Genomic DNA, 16,166 nt, shown 5'->3' on the forward strand with positions numbered 1-16,166 from the left:
GTATTTTTGGGGGCCTAGTTTCAGAGTGCGTTTTGGCACGATTTTAACTTAGGCCTTTGCAAGGTAGCAGTATTGCATGTTTTTGGGGGGCTGTTTGGGGGTGTTCTATATTTTTGGGAGTGGGTTGAGGGGTCTGGGAGTACTGCTGGGAAGGTCTAATTTTGATTGCAAGTGGTTTGAAGAAAATCCATGGTGGAAAAGGGGGGTATGGGCTTAGTTTCAGAGTGGCTTTTGGCACGATTTCAACTTAGGCCTCTGCAAGGTAGCAGTATTGCATGTTTTTGGGGGGATGTTTGGGGGTGTTCTAGATTTTTGGGGATGGGTTTAGGGGTTTGGGAGGCACGGTGGGAAGGTCTAATTTTGATTGCAAGTGGTTTGAAGAAAATCCAGGGTGGAAAAGGGGTGTTTTTTAGCAGTATTGCATGTCCTTGGGGGGCTGTTTGGGGGTGTTCTAGATTTTTGGGAGTGGGTTGAGGGGTCTGGGAGCACTGCTGGGAAGATCTAATTTTGATTGCAGGTGGTTTGAAGAAAATCCATGGTGGAAAATGGGGGTTTGGGCCTAGTTTCAGAGTGCGTTTTGGCACAATTTTAACTTGGGCCTCTGCAAGGTAGCAGTATTGCATGTTTTTGGGGGGCTGTTCTACATTTTTGGGAGTTGGTTGAGGGGTCTGGGAGCACTGCTGGGAAGGTCTAATTTTGATTGCAAGTGGTTTGAAGAAAATCCATGGTGTAAAAGGGGTGTTTTTTTTACCAGTATTGCATGTTTTTGGGGGGCTGTTTGGGGGTGTTCTAGATTTTTGGGAGTGGGTTGAGTGGTCAGGGAGCACTGCTGGAAAGGTCTAATTTTGATTGCAAGTGGTTTGAAAAAAATCTATGGTGGAAAAGGGGGGTTTGGGCCTAGTTTCAGAGTGCGTTTTGGCATGATTTTAACTTACGCCTTTGCAAGGTAGCAGTATTGCATGTTTTTGGGGGGCTGTTTGGGGGTGTTCTATATTTTTGAGAGTTGGTTGAGGGTCTGGGAGCACTGCTGGGAAGGTCTAATTTTGATTGCAAGTGGTTTGAAGAAAATCCATGGTGGAAAAGGGGTAGGGGTATTTTGGGCATAGTTTCAGAGTGCGTTTTGGCACAATTTTAACTTAGGCCTCCGCAAGGTAGCAGTATTGCATGTTTTTGGGGGGCTGTTTGGGGGTGTTCTATATTTTTGGGAGTGGGCTGAGGGGTCTAGGAGCACTGCTGGGAAGGTCTAATTTTGATTGCAAGTGCTTTGAAGAAAATCCATGGTGGAAAAGGGGTGCTTTGGGCCTAGTTTCAGAGTGCGTTTTGGCACAATTTTAACTTAGGCATCTGCAAGGTAGCAGTATTGCATGTTTTGGGGGGGCTGTTTGAGGTTGTTCTATATTTTTGGGAGTGGGTTGAGGGGTCAGGGAGCACTGCTGGGAAGGTCTAATTTTGATCGCAAGTGGTTTGAAAAAAATCCATGGTGGAAAAGGGGGGTTTGGGCCTAGTTTCAGAGTGCGTTTTGGCACAATTTTAACTTGGGCCTCTGCAAGGTAGCAGTATTGCATGTTTTTGGGGGGCTGTTCTACATTTTTGGGAGTTGGTTGAGGGGTCTGGGAGCACTGCTGGGAAGGTCTAATTTTGATTGCAAGTGGTTTGAAGAAAATCCATGGTGTAAAAGGGGTGGTTTTTTTTACCAGTATTGCATGTTTTTGGGGGGCTGTTTGGGGGTGTTCCAGATTTTTGGGAGTGGGTTGAGTGGTCAGGGAGCACTGCTGGAAAGGTCTAATTTTGATTGCAAGTGGTTTGAAAAAAATCTATGGTGGAAAAGGGGGGTTTGGGCCTAGTTTCAGAGTGCGTTTTGGCATGATTTTAACTTACGCCTTTGCAAGGTAGCAGTATTGCATGTTTTTGGGGGCTGTTCTACACTTTTGGGAGTTGGTTGAGGGGTCTGGGAGCACTGCTGATGAGGTCTAATTTTGATTGCAAGTGGTTTGAAGAAAATCCATGGTGTAAAAGGGGTGTGTTTTTACCAGTATTGCATGTTTTTGGGGGTTTTTTTGGGGGTGTTCTAGATTTTTGGGAGTGGGTTGAGTGGTCAGGGAGCACTGCTGGAAAGGTCTAATTTTGATTGCAAGTGGTTTGAAAAAAATCTATGGTGGAAAAGGGGGGTTTGGGCCTAGTTTCGGAGTACGTTTTGGCATGATTTTAACTTACGCCTTTGCAAGGTAGCAGTATTGCATGTTTTTGGGGGGCTGTTTGGGGGTGTTCTATATTTTTGAGAGTTGGTTGAGGGTCTGGGAGCACTGCTGGGAAGGTCTAATTTTGATTGCAAGTGGTTTGAAGAAAATCCATGGTGGAAAAGGGGTAGGGGTATTTTGGGCATAGTTTCAGAGTGCGTTTTGGCACAATTTTAACTTAGGCCTCCGCAAGGTAGCAGTATTGCATGTTTTTGGGGGGCTGTTTGGGGGTGTTCTATATTTTTGAGAGTTGGTTGAGGGTCTGGGAGCACTGCTGGGAAGGTCTAATTTTGATTGCAAGTGGTTTGAAGAAAATCCATGGTGGAAAAGGGGTGTTTTGGGCCTAGTTTCAGAGTGCGTTTTGGCACAATTTTAACTTAGGCCTCTGCAAGGTAGCAGTATTGCATGTTTTGGGGGGGCTGTTTGGGGGTGTTCTATATTTTTGGGAGTGGGTTGAGGGGTCAGGGAGCACTGCTGGGAAGGTCTAATTTTGATTGCAAGTGGTTTGTAAAAAAATCCATGGTGGAAAAGGAGGGTTTAGGCCTAGTTTCAGAGTGCATTTTGGCACGATTTTAACTTTGGCCTCTGAAAGGTAGCAGTATTGCATGTTTTTGGGGGGCTGTTTGGGGGTGTTCTAGATTTTTGGGGATGGGTTTAGGGGTTTGGGAGGCACGGTGGGAAGGTCTAATTTTGATTGCAAGTGGTGTGAAGAAAATCCATGGTGGAAAAGGGGGGTTTGGGCCTAGTTTCAAAGTGCGTTTTGGCACGATTTTAACTTAGGCCTCTGCAAGGTAGCAGTATTTCATGTTTTTGGGGGGCTGTTTGGGGGTGTTCTATATTTTTGAGAGTGGGTTGTGGGGTCTGGGAGCACTGCTGGGAAGGTCTAATTTTGATTGCAAGGGGTTTGAAGAAAATTCACCATAGAAAAGGGGTGTTTTTGGGGGCCTAGTTTCAGAGTGCGTTTTGGCACGATTTTAACTTGGGCCTCTGCGAGGTACCAGTATTGCATGTTTTTGGGGGGCTGTTTGGGGGTGTTCTAGATTTTTGGGGTGGGTTTAGGAAGGTCTAATTTTGATTGCAAGTGGTTTGAAGAAAATCCATAGTGGAAAAGGGGTGTTTTGGGCCTAGTTTCAGAGGGCGTTTTGGCACGATTTTAACTTAGGTCTCTGCAAGGTAGCAGTATTGCATGTTTATGGGGGGCTGTTTGGGGTGTTCTATATTTTTTACAGTGGGTTGTGGGGTCTGGGAGCACTGCTGGGAAGGTCTAATTTTGATTGCAAGTGGTTTGAAGAAAATCCATGGTGGAAAAGGGATGTTTTTGGGGGCCTAGTTTCAGAGTGCGTTTTGGCCCGATTTTAACTTAGGCCTCTGCGAGGTAGCAGTATTGCATGTTTTTGGGGGGCTGTTTGGGGGTGTTCGATAGTTTTGGGAGTGTGTTTAGGGGTCTGGGAGCTCTGCTGGCAAGGTAGAAATTTGTGTAAAAGTAGCAGTTTGGTCGTAGGTTGAGGGGAAAGGGGAATTTGGCCCTGTTTCTGAGGTGCATTTTGGCGCATAGGCTAACATTGCAGATAATGCGTTATTGCAGATGTCACTGGAGAAAACTCTTCTGGCACTTTACGCAGCTGTAGTGGAGGAAAAGCACGATACATTTACCCAACGAGGTAGCACTTACTGGATTAGCAGTAGAAAATACTCCAGTAATAGTTATGCAAATCACAAAAAAATCCCCGAGTTTGCGGGAAAATCTGCGAATTCTCGGATTTGTTTGCAATTTCACGCGAATTTGTGGTTTTTTGTTTGCGATTTTGCGCGAATTCGCAGACCGCAGATCCGCAAAATTAGCCCATAGTTACTAATTACTATCCTTGAAAAGGAGACTCAGGGTATGCACTTTCGAAATTATGCTTGTATGTAATAATGTCACCTCTGAAACTGAAAGTGTTATTTTTGCACTGTACAGCGTACCTTATATTTTTTTTCCGTGGTGTTTTAATATCACTTCCTGTTTTTCCATCAACAATTACAGGTCGGCTTTTACCCTGTGCCATGGAACAAACAATTAACTCAGGCTTACCATTAGCGATCCGCAATTCTGCATCAGGCAGGATGTGGACAGTGTGTATGGTCACCAAGATTGATCGAAGGAGCGTCAGCTGGAATGGAGGAGTACCGCAAATAGGATGAATGGCTGGATGCATGCAACTTCACAAATTCAACAGGACAACTACAACATACAGTTACAGTATCCTCTTCACTACTCCTTATCTTTTAAATGTTATTGTTGTGAACTTGAACTTCTACGAGTGTGACTCTGTGCGTTTGTTTGCTCTCTGCTTTAAATTCATCCCTCCAGCTATTTGATAAGTTTCTTTGCTATTTTTAAAACGAATTTAATGTACTAATAAGTGTTTATTCTCTCTGAGGGCAGAGAGGCAAGTGAAATTGCGTAATTACTGCAGCCCTGTACTGTCAAATTGTTTCTTCATAGTTACTAGTAAGTTGTAGTAAGTACTACTTTTCAGTAACCTAACCATTCATTTAGCAAACAACTTCATGCATGCAGTAGTGCACTTCCTTTATGTCCCTTAAAAGATTTATGGATATCTTCGAATCCAAAGATTTGTTGTTCTTCATTTGTTGTTTGTCCATGCTGTGTTATTTTTTCCTCTCTCCACAAAACTTTCCCAAAAACCCCCATTCCCATCCAATTTTCAAACCCTAACCCTCTTTCCCCGGGCTGTGTGTTTTTTTCATTGAGGTGTGACTAAATGACAACAATAAATTCCACACACTTGCTGGGGAGGATAAGGTCAAAGCAACAGAAAAATCATTCAAATCAGAATTTCATGTGCACCATCGTGGATTGATCATCAACAACATCCTCCTCCTACACGTGACGAATCGAATGCTTAATGCTTACTTTGCTGTGTCCTTTGCCTTAATACTATTTCTTATAGTAGCCATACTCCACGCAACTAGTACTTATATTTTGAATACTTTAGCACTACTTAGGCTACAATTAATGGCACTGTTCTCTACCGTACTATCTATCGTACTGCTTCTAATGCTACGCTCAGGCCACTCAATGTTTAATTTCCTTTTTTTTCATATGCTGCTACTGCCAGTGTGTACCACTATTACTACCAGCACAACGATGATATTTCATCCGTCCAGGATTCAAGTCAACACTAAGTATGGGCGGAAAATTCATTCTGCTCGCGAATTTGCGGATTTTCTGCGATTTTGCGATCCGCGAATTGCGCCAAATTGTGGCAAAATCCGCGAATTCGCGAGCGGGATGAATTTTGCTCAGGAAGCACTTACAGGGTTACAGCAGGTGCCCAAGTTGAAGCTAATTTCTTTGTAACCATTTACAAAATGGTTACAAAGAAATTAACTTCAACTTGGGCACCTGCTGTAACCCTGTAAGTGCTTCCCGAGCGGCGCCTCCTTGCCTACTTGCAACTATTCTCTGACCCTGTTCTGACCCTCGAAGCAGGGTCAGAGAATAGTTACAAGTAGGCAACGAGGCTCCTGCAGGAAGCATTTACAGATATAGATAAAGCAGGTGCCTGAGTTGAAGGTCAAATTCAGTAACTCCTTAATCAGCCCAAAATTTTTTTGCGTTTTGTCGAGGCTGGGCAGGTGTGTGTTCTCCCCATATCTACAGTCGAAAATTTGCTATGTTGCTTGATGGAGGCCTTTGCATCCTTAACTTTCATGACCTCTATCCCCGTGCAGTTCCTGTGACCACGAGCTTCTTTCTCCCCGGATCTGCTGCTCTGATTGGTGCCTGTCCTTTTATACACACAAGAGGCATGTGAACTCGCATAGAAGCCCACCTGTTTGCCCCCCCCAGAACACACTAGTGGTGTGCACCGTCTTCCCGCCCTTTAGCCACTATGAAGGACTGCTCACTCGAGGGACCCCAGCGTCCTTCAGCGCGATGGCAAAGTTAATCAGCCCAAAAAAAATGTGTGCTTTGTCGAGGCTGGGCAGGTGTGTGTTCTCCCCATATCTACCGATGAAAATTAGCTATGATGCTTGATGGAGGCCTTTGTATCCTTGACTTTCACGAGCTCTATCCCCGTGCAGTTCCTGTGACCACGAGCTTCTTTCTCCCCGGATCTGCTGCTCTGATCTGTGCCTGTCCTTTTATACACACAAGAGGCATGTGAACTCGCATAGAAGCCCACCCATTTGCCCCCTCCCCCACACACACACTAGTGGTGTGCACCGTCTTCCCACCCTTTAGCCACTATGATGGACAGCTCACTCGAGGGACCCCGGTGCCCTTCAGTGCGATGTCAAAGTTAATCAGCCCAAAAAAAAATTGTGTTTTGTCCAGGCTGGGCAGGTGTGTGTTCTCCCCATATCTACCGTCGAAAATGAGCTATGATGCTTGATAGAGGCCTTTGCATCCTTGACTTTCACGAGCTCTATCCCGGTGCAGTTCCTGTGACCACAAGCTTCTTTCTTCCCAGATCTGCTGCTCTGATCGGTGCCTGTCCTTTTATACACACAAGAGGCATGTGAACTCGCATAGAAGCCCGCCCGTTTGCCCCCCCCCCCCACAAACACACACTATTGGTGTGCACCGTCTTCCCGCCCTTTAGCCACTATGATGGACAGCTCACTCGAGAGACCCCGGCGCCCTTCAGCGTGATGGCAAAGTTAATCAGCCCAAAAAAATGTGCGTTTTGTCCAGGCTGGGCAGGTGTGTGTTCTCCCCATATCTACCATCAAAAATTAGCTATGATGCTTGATGGAGGCCTTTGCATCCTTGACTTTCACGAGCTCTATCCCCGTGCAGTTCCTGTGACCATGAGCTTCTTTCTCCCCGTATCTGCTGCTCTGATCGGTGCCGCCTGTCCTTTTATACACACAAGAGGCATGTGAGCTTGCATAGAAGCCCGCCTGTTTGCCCCCCCCACAAACACTAGTGGTGTGCACTGTCTTCCCGCCCTTTAGCCACTATGATAGACAGCTCACTCGAGGGACCCCGGCACCCTTAGGCGCGATGGTAAAGTTACTCAACCCCCCAAAAATGTGCGTTTTGTCCAGGCTGGGCAGGTGTGTGTTCTCCCCATATCTACCGTCGAAAATTAGCTATGATGCTTGATGGAGGCCTTTGCATCCTTGACTTTCACAAGCTCTATCCCCGTGCAGTTCCTGTGACCACGAGCTTCTTTCTCCCCGGATCTGCTGCTCTGATTGGTGCCTGTCCTTTTATACACACACGAGGCATGTGAACTCGCATAGAAGCCCGCCCGTTTGCCCCCCCACACATACTAGTGGTGTGCACCGTATTCCCGCCCTTTAGCCACTATGATGGACAGCTCACTCGAGGGACCCCGGTGCCCTTCAGCGCGATGGTAAAGTTAATCAGCCCCCAAAAAATGTGCATTTTGTCCAGGCTGGGCAGGTGTGTGTTCTCCCCATATCTACCATCGAAAATTAGCTATGATGCTTGATGGAGGCCTTTGCATCCTTGACTTTCACGAGCTCTATCCCTGTGCAGTTCCTGTGACCACGAGCTTCTTTCTCCCCGGATCTGCTGCTCTGATCGGTGCCTGTCCTTTTATACACACAAGAGGCATGTGAACTCGCATAGAATCCCGCCCGTTTGCCCCCCCCAGACACACACTAGTGGTGTGCACCGTCTTCCCGCCCTTTAGCCACTATGATGGGCTGCTCACTCGAGGGACCCCGGTGCCCTTCAGCGCGATGGCAAAATTAATCAGCCCCCCAAAAATGTGCGTTTTGTCCAGGCTGGGCAGGTGTGTGTTCTACCCATATCTACCGTCGAAATTAGCTATGATGCTTGATGGAGGCCTTTGCATCCTTGACTTTTACGAGCTCTATCCCAGTGCAGTTCCTGTGACCACGAGCTTCTTTCTCCCCGGATCTGCTGCTCTGATCGGTGCCTGTCCTTTTATACACACAAGAGGCATGTGAACTTGTTTAGAAGCCCCCCGTTTGTCCCCCCACACACACTAGTGGTGTTGCAAAATTGCAAAAAAATCCCCAATTTCGCAGGGAAAACGGCGAATTTGCGGATTTTTTTGCAATTTCGCGCGAATTCGCGAACCGCTGATTCGCAAAATTCGCCCATACTTAGTCAACACCCAACCTTAATCCCCATTTGCCATGCAGCCAGCCCTGTGCCTAGCCCTATTCTCAAACACGAATCACAGGTAAGATAAGCATTTTGGGGAAGTAGAATAATGGGCTAGGACTCGGAGGAAAGGAGAGACTGACAGTAGTACTAGTATAGTACTAGTAGGGAATTGAATTCACTAACTCTGTTAGTGGTACTTTTGTTCATTTTTGGATGTTTAGATAATTCATGCTGGTAAGTTTGAAGAAACCAAACGTACAGTAACCCCTGCCCACCACCACATAAAATAATTTGAACGCGTATACTATGTTTAAGTATGTAAATTAAATGAATATATTTCCCCTAACAAAAATAAACTAACCCAACTCAACCCCCTCCCTGACCCCAACCAATGTCCAAATGTGCATGTGAACTTGCATAAAAGCCCGCCCGTTTGCCCCCCACACACACTAGTGGTGTGCACCGTCTTCCCGCCCTTTAGCCACTATGATGGACAGCTCACTCGGGGGACCCCGGCGCCCTTCAGCGCGATGGCAAAGTTAATCAGCCCAAAAAAAATGTGTGCTTTGTTGAGACTGGGCAGGTGTGTGTTCTCCCCATATCTACTGTCGAAAATAAGCTATGATGCTTGATGGAGACCTTTGCATCCTTGACTTTCACGAGCTCTATCCCCGTGCAGTTCTTGTGACCACAAGCTTCTTTCTCCTCATCGGCTGCTCTGATCGGTGCCTGTCCTTTTATACACACAAGAGGCATGTGAACTCGTTTAGAAGCCCCCCGTTTGTCCCCCCACACACACTAGTGGTGATGCAAAATTGCAAAAAAATCCACAATTTCGCAGGGAAAACGGCGAATTCGCAGATTTTTTAGCAATTTCGCGCGAATTCGCTAACCGCTGATTCGCAAAATTCGCCCATACTTAGTCAACACCCAACCTTAATCCCCATTTGCCATGCAGCCAGCCCTGTGCCTAGCCCTGTTCTCAAACACGAATCACAGGTAAGATAAACATTTTGGGGAAGTAGAATAATGGGCTAGGACTCGGAGGAGAGGAGAGACTGGCAGTATTACTAGTATAGTACTAGTAGGGCAATTGAATTCACCAACTCTGTTAGTGGTACTTTTGTTCATTTTTGGACGTTTAGATAATTCATGCTGGTAAGTTTGAAGAAACCAAACGTACAGTAACCCCCGCCCACCACCACATAAAATAATATGAACGCGTATACTATGTTTAAGTATGTAAATTAAATGAATATATTTCCCCTAACAAAAATAAACTAACCCAACGCTGGGAACAAAGGCGTTTTACGAATTGCAACAGCAGTCACTTGATCTACCTCATCACTTGTCCCTGCCTACTCAGGTATGTCGGGATGACCACTCGTAAAATAAGAACTAGTATTTCTGAACATAAAAGCACGATAAGGTGCAAGAAGCAGGCAACCCGACTAACCAATCACTTTCTACAAGTGGGTCACAAACCAACTGACTTTGAATGGACCGTACTGGAACAACCAACAATTCCAGCACATATAACTGATGTGTCCAAACATCTATTTAAAATAGAGCAGAAGTGGGTGTACAAATTGAACTGTGATAAGGCTGGTCTCAATGAAGACATCCCCTGGATGTCACTCTGAAACATGACTCTGAGCCGATACGACAGCTCTACTGTACCGTCTCCAGCAGAGTCACATGTTATCCTGTATTTTCATCCGCCACTTGAGCCCCAACTGTCCAAAAGATGAGGTTTTTATTGTACAAAACAAGATGGGTGTCGCATTCACTGTTTTTGAGAAAGTACATAATCAGAGACTTCCCTTAACTTCTTTGTTATGCACCACCATTAAGGGTGTAGGACTGGTTGTCATTTAGATCATGAGCAATGTGCCATCTAAATTCTCTTTTAGCACTGATATGGCCGAAAAGCTATTTAGTTCACCTCTTCTTTCTTTAACATTCAGTCATTTTACTGTCTCAAAAATACATTGGGTCAAATAGATATCCACACGGGCCGATTCTGGGTGCATAACACTATTATTCCCAGTAAACTAGTGAGACACCTATTCCATGCTCCAGTCCGCATTTCCACTACTGTATGTGGATAAAGGTGGACGCCTGAACTGTGATTTAATTATGATACTTAGGCACAAAATCACGCCCGATTTACTCCATCGCACTAGCTGCATCAAAAAAAGTGCCAGTCTATCGTGTGTTTCACACGTAATATCATGATTGTAGGCTGGGGACTACGTTTCCCATGATCCTTAGTCACGGAATAACGACGTCATCCTTATCCAATGAGAAACCATTAGTAGTAAATAAGGAAGTTGCAAGACTCTGCCGCGGTACTTCCCCATACAGCCCAGTTGGCTGCCAGGAGTACCGACGGACAGGTTAGTGCCATGCGAAAGATTGTGTCTGCTTCCAGGAGGCTGAGCGCTTTTGTAACTTGGACGGGTAAATACACGCAGTTGAATGCTGGTCTTCCTAGTAACATGGGGCTAATGGGATGCCGTATAGTCCAACTGTGGTATCCATTCCTCTCCGTGATTGCTAAAAATGTCCCGGAAATAACCGCGTCAATGCTTGCTGGTTTTTCGAAACTCAAAACATATAGCGTTTAAAAACATAGCGTTTTGGGCGTGTACCTTTGTTCCCCATAGCGACACAGGTCCCGTACGGCAATTAGATTTTTAAAGCAAAATTGGACAACAGCTAGTCGGTAAGATTATTTGACAAGAATGGTGTGGCATAAGGACCAAGCTTTGAAACATCATATCCAGTAGGGAGGGCACAGTGGAGAGCAGTCTTCTATACATGCGAATATTTCACTAGCAAGTACGAGTAGTTTAACAACCTCGAAAAATACAACTTAGTTCGTTACTCATTAGAGGTTGCTATTTACATCACTCTAACGCTATAAGAGTAACGTTTATACCAAAAATTGAGGCATTTTGATCTGTGTCTGCTGTCTACTAAAAAGGTTAACACAGATGATCCTTATGGCTCTACTATCAACTAGATGTTGAGTATAACGTTTAGAGCACAGAGGACTATACGGGAGAGCCATTACTGTGTTAGCTCTTTTGAACTAAGAAACCTACAGAGTCTCTATCTGTTCAGTGGTCGCGGAGACTGTTACAACTAAACAATTTTCTATACTTTAGAGCGCTGCCCCATTATCCTGAGCTCCATGCCAGGTGAGGAGAAGCACGTTCCTCTCACAACTGAGGTGAGCCTGAGGTTGATTTTGCAACTTTGTTTTTAAATCAGGGTCAGTTGAACCTATATGTAAAAAGATCTAGCTGGTGCTAACCCATACTAATGATGGTCTGTTATCCTACTTTGTTCTTGTGTTTGTCTATGTGTTTGTGTTATGGTGACTTCGAAATCTGGATTTCTTCTATCCTAACAGGAGGACTACCAGGAGTGAACAGGTGATATTTATCATTTGTGTGTTCACAGTTTTTTTATAATTTCTGAGCAGTAGCAAAAAGTTAATGGGTCCTGAAGAAGCGGTAGACACCACTTTGGGTCTTTAAATCTCTGCAGAAACATGTCGACCAGTAAACCCAGTCAGAAGTTATTTGTTTGAACCATCTGACTTTTTTGCACTCTTTTGTTTTTATTGTTGGAAGTGCACGACTCCAGAATAAAGTTAGTATTGCGTACGCTCTCCAATTTTAACACAAGCACATTTTCCCCTTTTTTTCACAATTCACATATGCACTGCTTTCAGTTACAAACATATAACAGCCACCGATCATTCTGGGCATTAACATCACTGCAATTAACCATCTCACTAAAATACCTCTAGAGATGGTTACAACACGGATTGCCTACTATGTGAAGTAGTCCAGATGATGAATTGGGCGGCACAGGAAAAGTAACTGATGCATATTTTTCACACAGTGTAAATGTCCGTCTGTTTGCCCTAAGTTGGAAGCATACACATAGTCATCCACACACACATAGACTTTTTTCTTTCAAGACCCACAGTTACTCTTTATGTATTCTATATCTTGTTAGGGGGAATGTAACTGTGTTGAGGTCGTTAAATATTCCCTCGGACCCTCAACCCATCCCTTTGTTTTTTGTAGCTGTTGCTTCTCTGCCAAACGCTCCAGGTAGTCCAATCTCTTTCGGAGGCGGCGCAGATGTGCCATACAGGCTCTGGGGGGGCAACTGTTGTTTTTGCTGCTGTGTGGCGGCGGCGGAAGGCTGTCGGACCACTGCGCCGTTTCGCTGGAGGCTGCTGGCTGGTGGCCCCGGGGGCACTGGAGGAGGATGCAGTAGTTGCCGCCTCCTCCTCCTCCTGCTCCCGAGCCCACAGCTGCCGATATTTGGCGCAAATGGCCTCCAGGTAACAGGCCCTGGCCCGGACAGCCCCCTCCTTCCGGGTGAGCTTTTTTTGTTGCGGAGCATCTATATGAAGAAAGAAATAAAAATACTGTAGCCAATAGTCTTTAACATTAACTCAAAATAATTCAACAGAAAGTTGTTTCACAGTAACACTAGCAACTTGCAAGCACAGTATAACATTTTGGCATGTATCTTTCCGCCGTCTTTTTAGGCCTGTGACATTAGTGGGAGTTTCAGGAATTCTACTAGCAGCACTATGGACTCACTACTACATAGTCAGAGACTACACCAGTCTTCTTTTTTTCTCTTGTTTTGCAAAAGAAATTACTTGTACGTGAACTTGTGGTAGCCGGCATAATGCCAGCTCACTCAGCTTGCACCCAAGAAAAACAGACACAAGCCATGATGACGCAGACACGCATTACTTTAAGCAGTACATACAGGTGGGGATAGGGAAGCTCTTACTTTTCTATAGGGGTGGCACTGGCCATACTCGGTTACATCAAGGGCTACTGCTCAATGTAATTTATATTTCGCACTGCCCCCGAGGGCCCTGACTACTACAAAAGGAAAATTAAGATTATTCATTTCTGATCGATATCCTGCCGATCACATGATCTTTGCTTATATGATGCATGACTTTAGGTGCTTTGTTTTGATAGATTGAGTGAACAACAGCGATAGTCCACCCATGACACAGCTGAAAGAAAATTATTAACATAGGGAGTGAGTGTGGTACCCGTAATTGCCGGAGGAAGGGACTTGACTAGATATAATGTCAACTATACAATACATACACAATATATGCTGTGATTGCAAAGTAAACAACTGTACTGTTAGTCAAGGGAGTATTTCTGAACAATCACAACTTCTAGTATTTGGATTTCCTCAGCTTTGCTACTCTGGCACGGACATGCTTTTCAAAGTAACACTCTTCATCCACTGAGCGTCTGCTCTACTACATACACCTCTGCTATCTATAAGGAAGAAGAAGATACCATCCAGGCTTCCAAAGTAAACGTCTATCATTCTTCTTAATGTCTCAACTGTACCAAGTTTACTTTTTCTCAACAACCAACTAACACCCTTTTCATTTTATTTGGTAAACCACCGTCTTGACTTGCATTTGAGTTTGACCCAAATGATATATTGCAATGCACACTACACATGCATTTTCTGATTCACCAACACAGGCAGTCATCTTTTCTTTCTCCTCCAACCATCCCTGCTTCAAGCAGCCATGCATCTGATTCCTTCCTATCAGCCACCTCTGCCTGCATTCAAAAACACATATCATTCTTTACAGTCATAAATGTTACAACTCGCTCGTCCTTCCTTTCACCCTTCTTTCCCTTTTCGTTCATCACATCCCTCAAGTTCATCTGATATGACTTGGCTTCATGATAAAAGTTTCCCAGCTGAGTTGAAGTCAAATAGAGGGGGCCATTGCTTACGCGAGAACTACCGCCGCTAATGCTATTGCTAAGTCAAGGTTGACTGTCTTCTCCGTGATTGGCAAAAATGTAGTTCTAAAGTAGTAACTGTTCTTAACAGTACAGTGTACTTGTACTAGTGTACTGTCTACTGTACAGTACATCATACACTCCTTTGCGAGCCTACTCAAAAATGTCAATAAATAAGGAGTATAATAACTTACCACTGTCCGCCGCCGCTGAGCCATCCCCCACAGCTCCTCCTGGTAGCACTTGTGGCACCACCGCATCACCCCCTGGAGTCGACCCCTCCGCACTGCTGGCCCCGGCACTGGTGGTGTTAGGTGCCGCATCCGATGTTGTGACGTCTAGAAAAAACATGTCATATTTTCAGATGCCATACACCACCCCCTATTTCGTCTCGTAAAGGAAGAAAATGTTAATACATAACATAACCAATTTTTAATTATTGGGAATGAAAAGTGACGGTTTTGGGGAGGGTGTTAACCTTTTATATGGTTAGCCATTAAATGCTACACTTTTTGGCACAACTGGTGAATGCTTGCTTTTTAACGTGCACCATTTTTCTAATTGCAGACAGAAGATTCTATTGCCTTTCTGCCAACAGGACAATTCACCACCTACTCCTCATCACCAGCAGTACTTTAAGTACTTTAAAGAAGGTGGGGGCTCCCGCACAGTTATTCTAATAATTTGATGTGCTAAGTTGAAGTATCTTGATTCAAGGGAATGTTGTTTAAACTTTAACGTCATCTATCACCAGTGCTCGCTCAGAATACTGCGCTATTAAAAATAAAGAAATAGTTTTTTTATATCTTATTTGAAAATAAAACTTTAAAACTAACAAACACTGTGTGGTTTTTGTTCATGAGTGAGTGAGCGGAAGGATTTGAACTACTGCACTTTGCAGGCGTGTTTCCGTGACTCTGATAGGTCGGGACTCTGCGGTAGTCTTCTTCTGTTCTTCTGGGTCATGTTCATTGGTCAGACACACTAGATAGTCGGTCAGGGGATTGGGGGTTTAACATCTGTTCCGAATGACGTATGTAGAAAGTCGAACTGGACCTATCATCAACAATGTCCTATTTTTCTTGTCCATACTTCTGTATGTGCAGAATAGTCCCTGAAACACTAGCGGTATGGTATGTGCTCCTATCAAATCAAAAAAGCCAACTACTAGCTTATTCTTGGTGGACGCATCAACATTTTGTTGTTGGAAATTGTCAAAGCACTTACATTAAGAAGACTGGAATAGACAGCAAGGGCAACCCAGAGGACTGCACTCAGTGCCTAGAGCTATTGCTGGATCAGAGTTTTGTTTAACACCGTTTGCCGACTGGGTAAGCTTAGCTACCTACACAGATCGACTGATAATAATATTAAATAGTAGTAGCACAGAGAGTGATGGTAGAGGCAGGATAAGAATGTAGAAACAGTCTAGAAGAAGGTCAAAGACTATTTTGTAAAAAATACAATTAGGAAACAGTTTGTAATTAATAGGAGCTGTAAAGTTAGGGAAGTATAAGTATTAATATAACAATAGAACAACTTACTGGGACCAGCAGTCGAGCCTGCAGAGGACCGATCCTGCTGCCCACCTTGTTCCGCCGGAGTCTCTGTTGTGGTAGTCTCCTTGCCCCTGGGAGGTGCTGATGATCATGAAATAAACACAGTAGTAACAATTAGAGAGAGATGGAAAAACAGGGACACTCTCAGTCCCCCAGGTCAGTCTATGTTTAACAACAAAACAGTGTCAAGCAAAATATATATATAAACACAGGGACAGAGAAGGAATCAACCTGAATAATTCACACTGGAAATCATTAGGGATTTTTTTGGAAGCCCTCACTCAGCACCCTGGGTGGTGACATGCTTCATCATCGGGCCCACCAGGAGAAGCCGAGTGCCTCCCTGGTGTGCTACAACACCAGAATACTGCGGAGCTGGTTTTTTGTGACAATAGTGTGTGAAAATAGTAGTTTAAAA

General features: G+C 44.6%; 1 protein-coding gene across 2 annotated transcripts in view; it reads right to left on the bottom strand.

The window, feature by feature from the left end:
* Positions 1–16,166, bottom strand: part of LOC147708069 (potassium/sodium hyperpolarization-activated cyclic nucleotide-gated channel 1-like) — a 1,702,968-nt gene that overhangs the window by 897,914 nt on the left and 788,888 nt on the right. Inside the window, exon 3 of one of the 2 annotated variants that reach the window (XR_015296489.1) lies at positions 15,736–15,829. The exons of the other annotated variant lie outside the window; for it this stretch is intronic. The gene's annotated coding sequence lies outside the window, so the exon portion shown is untranslated. Of the gene's footprint in view, positions 1–15,735; positions 15,830–16,166 lie in introns of those variants that run through there. 2 annotated transcript variants of the gene reach the window in all.

This window comes from Lissotriton vulgaris, chromosome 6 (assembly GCF_964263255.1).
Source record: "Lissotriton vulgaris chromosome 6, aLisVul1.2, whole genome shotgun sequence".
In the NCBI taxonomy this organism is placed as follows: domain Eukaryota; kingdom Metazoa; phylum Chordata; class Amphibia; order Caudata; family Salamandridae; genus Lissotriton; species Lissotriton vulgaris.